The sequence below is a fragment of the Pygoscelis adeliae genome, unplaced genomic scaffold (genome assembly GCF_000699105.1).
Source record: "Pygoscelis adeliae isolate BGI_AS28 unplaced genomic scaffold, ASM69910v1 Scaffold88, whole genome shotgun sequence".
NCBI classification, from domain to species: Eukaryota; Metazoa; Chordata; class Aves; order Sphenisciformes; family Spheniscidae; genus Pygoscelis; species Pygoscelis adeliae.
The window spans coordinates 2,129,277-2,135,400 of NW_008825616.1; the positions used below are offsets into that span (position 1 = coordinate 2,129,277).

At 41.9% G+C, this 6,124-nt stretch overlaps 1 protein-coding gene across 1 annotated transcript in view; it reads left to right on the forward strand.

Annotated features, from left to right (window-relative positions):
- OBSCN (obscurin, cytoskeletal calmodulin and titin-interacting RhoGEF) overlaps positions 1–6,124 on the forward strand; it is a 203,829-nt gene that overhangs the window by 169,919 nt on the left and 27,786 nt on the right. The window lies entirely within an intron of this gene.

Below are 6,124 nucleotides of genomic sequence, written 5' to 3' on the forward strand. Positions count from 1 at the left end.
CAGCTGAATTTCTAACTAGCACTAGAGAGAGGATTGAGTGAGTTTTTGCCTTGGAAATGTTGATGTGTGATGTTGTCTCAGTGTTTCCCAGCTATGTAAAATTGTGAAGCATGTTCTGGAGTCCTCCGGGCGATATTCCCGCTAACAGGGATTGAATTCACAAAAGGTGCTCGTAGAAAAGAATACATTATTTTTTTCCTTCTGTGGCTGCACCTTGATCATGTGCTGACTAAAAGGAACGTAGTGATTTCACAGCCTTTTACTTTCAATATCCAAACAGGATGTTATGTGTAACATCATGTGCACTACCCTCATGATATAGGATGCTTTTCCAGTGACTACACGTGGTGAAAGAAATCAAGGCTCTTTTATGTTACTCTCCCGTTTTTTATAACATCTCTTTGGTTTATACTGTTTGTTTTATAATTAAGCAATACGATGGATATATATTAGTGCTTTTTTCATATATTGCACTGTACATTGGAAAGTAACAGACATACAACAGGGAAATACTTTCGAAACTAAAAATATTTCTTTTATATTGGGCCTGGTTCTGATCTCAGTTATTCCAGTATCAATCTAGAATAATTCCACAGAAGGCAGTGGATTTGATTCAGATTTACAAAGATATTGCTGAGAAAAGAATTTGCCTTATGATAGTCTTCAAAAATATAATATTCATCTAACAGATAATAAAGATATGTAAAGCAACGTGGAGGTTTCCTCCTGTTGTGGTTGATGCTCAGATATTTCTAAAGAAGCTAGAAGGTTGCAGTTCAGATGGTCATAGAAGAAACAACTATACTTTGATTCATTAGCTCAAAGCAATTAACATCTGTTTACATTTTCTTTTGAAATTTAAGCAAAAGAGTATCATTTGAAAGGAATTTTTAAAATCTTATGCAGGACTGCTCAAAAAGCGAAAGGTTTATGAAAACTTCATTACATATACTTTCAAAATATTTTCCTAGAGGTTAAAAATTATGCTTGTAAGTGATTAAACTATGTAGATAACTAATGAGACGTGTGGGGATTTATTTCTTGTAGATGAAAACATACAGCCGTATTAAAAATTTTAATACAAACAAAGTTTTACTAAAATTCCTGCAGGTAAATGCGTATTAATAAAGTGGAAACTTCAGTTTGCTTGAGGTACAAAAAGAAAAAAACACACCAAAAAAATCAAATGCAAGATATGCTGTTAGATGCTGAGTTTATATCAATAAATGTCTTGCATCAGCTGTCACTGAACTCGCTGGGTTTGTGTGTTCTCTGTTCACGGCACTTGGCAGTCCATCAGCTCATCCACTTCTCCCATTGACTTCAGCAGGCGCTGGGTTGTAACCCAAGAACGTTAATGCACTTGGGCTCTGGCTCCTTTTTTTATGGACAGTTTCAGAAGCGTTGAAGTGAAAGAACCTCTTCAGGGATACTTCCAACTCGGGTCTGTGAGTCAACAATTTTGAACGATGCTTGTCCTCTTGGGTCCTTCTCTGAGGCTGAACTGGAACTTCAAAATACATATCAGTCTTGTGTTCCTGGTTATTGTCTGAAGGAGATGTGGGGCGGAAAGGTTCACGGGTGAGAGTTTTAGAATTGGGAAACAGGCTGTCCACCACAGGCGTGTCATCACTGCGGCATTAGTTTGACGTACCTCAGCTAATAGTAAAGTTCCCCAGGTCAGCAGCTTGAATCATAGCGTGTAACATCCCTAAACAGGGAGGAAAGTGGTCGTATTAGCAGTATGGGGGAGACCTGTGGTTATCTGTAACCTGTATATATATACACCTGTGAATATATTTTCTCACTGAGATACTAAGAGTGTTTCATGCCTTTCCAAACAGTTCACTTGTTGGCAGCTGCCCAGCTCGTAGGACAGCACCAGTTGGCAGCAACCACAACAGGAACACCAGAGAATCAAAATATTTATCTGGGAAAATATATAAAGATCTTCCACCTGGCCCAGTGCTGATGAACACTGATGGGCAGTCTGGGAGATCGTGTGAGCAAAACTTGCTTTTTCCATCAACAAACCCAGAACTGAAATATTTCATAACCACTGTGGTCATGGGGAGGACATTGAAAACAAAAATCAAGTGAGATGTCTTCAAGGGGGGCTGATCCAAGCGTAGCCTTCAACTTTAGCTGCTAAGGTCTGTCATGGGAATTTACTTTCTTGAGGCCAGGAAAGGAGCAGACTCAAAACAGCTACAGGACATGCTCCTGTGTCAATGACATTAAACAAGTCAGAGCCATTTGTGTGCAAGTGCTCTTACTTCTTCTTGAACCACATGATGTTTCGAGTTGGCACCCTTGCTTGGCAAGCGATCACATCATGAACATGATGAACTGTCTTAGTCTGACATGCATTTTGTCTGTCTTTATGGTTACCTGAGGGTTTCCCTAGATATCATCGGTCCCTTTGTTGTGCCTCTTCAAGATTTGTGGAAGGTGTATTGGGCAGGAGATCGGATGAGATGAGCTCCTGAAGTCCTGTGATCCCATCCTAGCCTAGCTTCTTCAACCAGCACTGACTGGGGATGAGACCATGGTATTTGTCTCCTGGGTGGCCATTCTGCAAAGATGTATGCTTGAAAATCCATTTTTCTGTGTGGAAAGCTTTTGTCTTCCTTCTGCCTTCAAGACCATGAGTTTCTTGAGGCAGGAGTTCTATCTTCCTCTGTATAATGTTCCCCCATACACAACTGCTGTGCATTACTGTACAGACCAGGTGACTTTGCTTCTAGAGTATCTTGCAAAGGCATAGTCCAGTACAAATTTAAAAGTCTCGGGTACCTTCTAGTGCAGAGCCCAGCAAAAACATTCAGATATTGTAAAGTAGAACAAATACATTACTCTAGATCAACGAGTAGCTTTTCTGCCATCCTCTCAGACTTACAGGCTCATGAAGCAGAACGGCCCTCCCTTCTTTCCCCTGCCCTTCTCCAGAGTCACCGATGAGGCTGGTACGTGCTCACTCCTTCTCCTTCCCAGTGAGAATAATGTTCTCCTTGCACATAGGGTCTGTATCAGTGCAATGGGTCACCGCTGGGTTAATTTCATTGATCTTAATAAAGGTGCTTTTGACAGACCAGCCAACGTAGGGTTGAGTTGGGAGATGGATCCTTTGTTCTGCTGTCTGGGGAGAGGCCGGGTGTGTGTGCAGTGTGGCACAGTGTCTTCAACCTGGTGAGATATGTCCTTCTGAACCGTGTTGTGCCAACCTTCTTATTTTAAGTCTTAGCTATGTTCCCTTTTGCTGGAATAAGCATTTCTGCATCAGCTCGCTGCTCTAGGAGGGGAAAATGATACGATTGCAAATGTTTCCATGGGTTGGATGATGCTGCTATTTTCTTTTTACCCTGAAGAGAGAAAAGCTGTTGTTCTTGTCTGTAGGAATGACTTCCCCACAGTCAGAGATGGAGACTTCTGTCCAGGCCTCGCTTCAGCGTGCTGATAAGGAGATCAAGACAGCTCTAAAGAAACTCGTGGACTCGGCGTCACTGCTGGTGACTCTTCCCCCGGGCATGCAAGGAGGAGCCGGTGGCCTTTGCCTTCCTGGGTCCGTTCCTTCAGACCACTCAGAAACAGCAGCCGGGCCCTCTGTGCTAGTTCATGAAGCCAGTACCCAAACCCAGACTGCTGGAGGGCATGGTAGGTTTGGCATCAATCCGGAAAATGTCCCATGGGAGTCAAGAGAGACAAAAATATTGACCGTGCCAACAATGATATTTTTTCCCTCATTTTTCTGTTTCGCTGTGTTTTGAACAGTTGAAGGTTAAGAGAGGACATTCAGACCCAAAGCAAGAAACATGGGGCTGGGGGTTGGGGTTAGGTTGGACACAGGTTTGGGGCAGATCTTTCTGGAAACAGGAGGTGTTTGAAAACTGTGCCTGAAGTAGAGTTTGGTTCATCACCTGTCCAAAATGGAGGGATAGGGGATTTTTTCCACCTTTGGGCTTTTGACCCTGGACTTGCTTCAAGTTTTTTTAGGGGAGAAGGGGGCGTGGGATCCCTCCTTTACATTTATAGAAGTAATTTGTTTTTTGATTTGGTAGGGTGGGTAAGGGAGGTTGTTTTTCTTTTATTGTTTGCCATAAACAAGCTGGAAATGCGTTTAACACCCCTGTATCAAATGTCAGAGACTTTCTAGGATGTTGAGTGTATCAAGTTCACCTGCACTTCACTGGCCCTGAGGCCTTGATAGACTCCTTAGCAGTTTTCATGTGATTAAAACCAATAATGTGTGTGACTGTGTCTTGCCAGGAGAACAAGTCTTTCGTCTTTGCATTGTCTTTTAAAAAAACATGAATAAGCAGCAACCCTTCCACTCTTCCTTCTGCTTCTGCCATAGCAACTTGTCTAAGCTGTCTCTGTGTCAAGTCAGAGTAACTGTCCTCCACCAGTGTTAACTTAAAAGGACAATGTCAAGTAGCCTTCAGCCCTCAAACTCCAGATGCTGTTTAAAAAAAAGATATTCTTGTCTAAAACTTAACAAGGATAGAAATGTTTCATGGAACCAGACCCAAAATAACTGCATAAAAAAATGACAGGGTTTTAAAACCTTTTTTCCTTTCTAGTAGGAAATCATCTGTGAAAATAATCCTGTGGTGAAACAGGATGACTCAAAAATCATAAGTAAAACGTCAACTAGCAGATTATTTCCTTAGTCATAACTACAGAGATAATAGGATAGTGAATGAGATGGTTTTGCAGTCCTTTCATCTGAGCAAGCTAAACGTGTTATTAATATAGGGAATTATTTAAATAAGATGGAGACTTGACAACTGTCCCTATGATCACATGCTTTGAATAAAAAGAAGGCAAATATTTCGATAGTGCTGGCAATAGGAAAGCACAATCGCACCAACCTGGGATCTCTGACCCTGCCTGTAATGCCTTGAATAACCATGTTTTCCATTCCAATAGAGCTGTTTTATGTGATTTCTAGAAACTGCTGTGTGTTTTTCCAAGACCAGCCAGCACCAAGCATCCCTAGAGTGCTCCCCAAAAAGGCCCTTCCTGCTGGGGAGAAGACTCCTCTTGATTTAACCTTTTTTCCTCAGATGAAAAAGGAAATGAGGCACTTTATCCTATGGGGTAACTCCAATGGTCAATATCAAAAGCCAATTAGGTACTTTTGGAATGGAAGATCAAACCAGCTTTTGAAGATATATCTGATAAAATAATTATTAATAAAGAAGAACAATACCTGAACTGCCATCAAGCTGCACCATCTTTTTGTTTCCTTGTTCCTATAAGCCCCAGATGCCAAACCTTGTTCTGGTGTAACTTAGAGTTGTATGAGGACATTTTCAAAGAACCCAGTGGAGGTGCACCAATGCTGACGTTATAACATCACCAGGTCCTCCATATCAGCATACCTCCATATTATCTCCATATTAGTTGTACCCCCAGCCAGGGCCTGCCTTGACCACCAGTTTTACATTGATGTAAGCTTACTCGTTTCACTGATGCTGTCTGTGATTGCACCAATGAGTCAAGAACTGTTCTCATAACGCAAAGTTTAATTGAAGCGTTCATGTGTACGAAGCTAATGCTGGGCATCCCTGGAGGTATTTAAAAGATGTGTAGATGTGGTGCTTAGGGACATGGTTTAGTGGTGGACTTGGCAGTGTTAGGTTAACGGTTGGACTCGATGACCTTAAGGGTCTTTTCCAACCTAAATGATTCTATGGTTCTGTGATCTCATCATAGCCACAAGCTGGAACTCAAACACAGTTAAATTATCTCCTACAAAGGATGTATTGAACTCACGCTATCTTCTCAGTCATCCTATTTCTTCTGACTGCCTTTCCTATTTTTGTCTGTGTGTGTTTCCTTACAGAAAAGTTAGTTTTGGCCAGTCAGCAATGTGCCACCATTCAGTCTCTCTGACGTTATTCAAGCCCTTTGTTTCATGTGGTCTTCTCAAAAGGGCCAAATTCTCCTCTTAGCTTCAGTGACTGCACTCAGCTGAGGTCAAACAGACTCGGTTCTGACACAAGGCAGACTAGAGATGGCTCCAAAGGTTTGCTCTGGGTTTCAGGTGTGCCGTCATAGGTGACGTGTCTAACTTGCCCTATTTCTGCTGCCAGACAAAGCACAAAAGCAGATTCCAGCT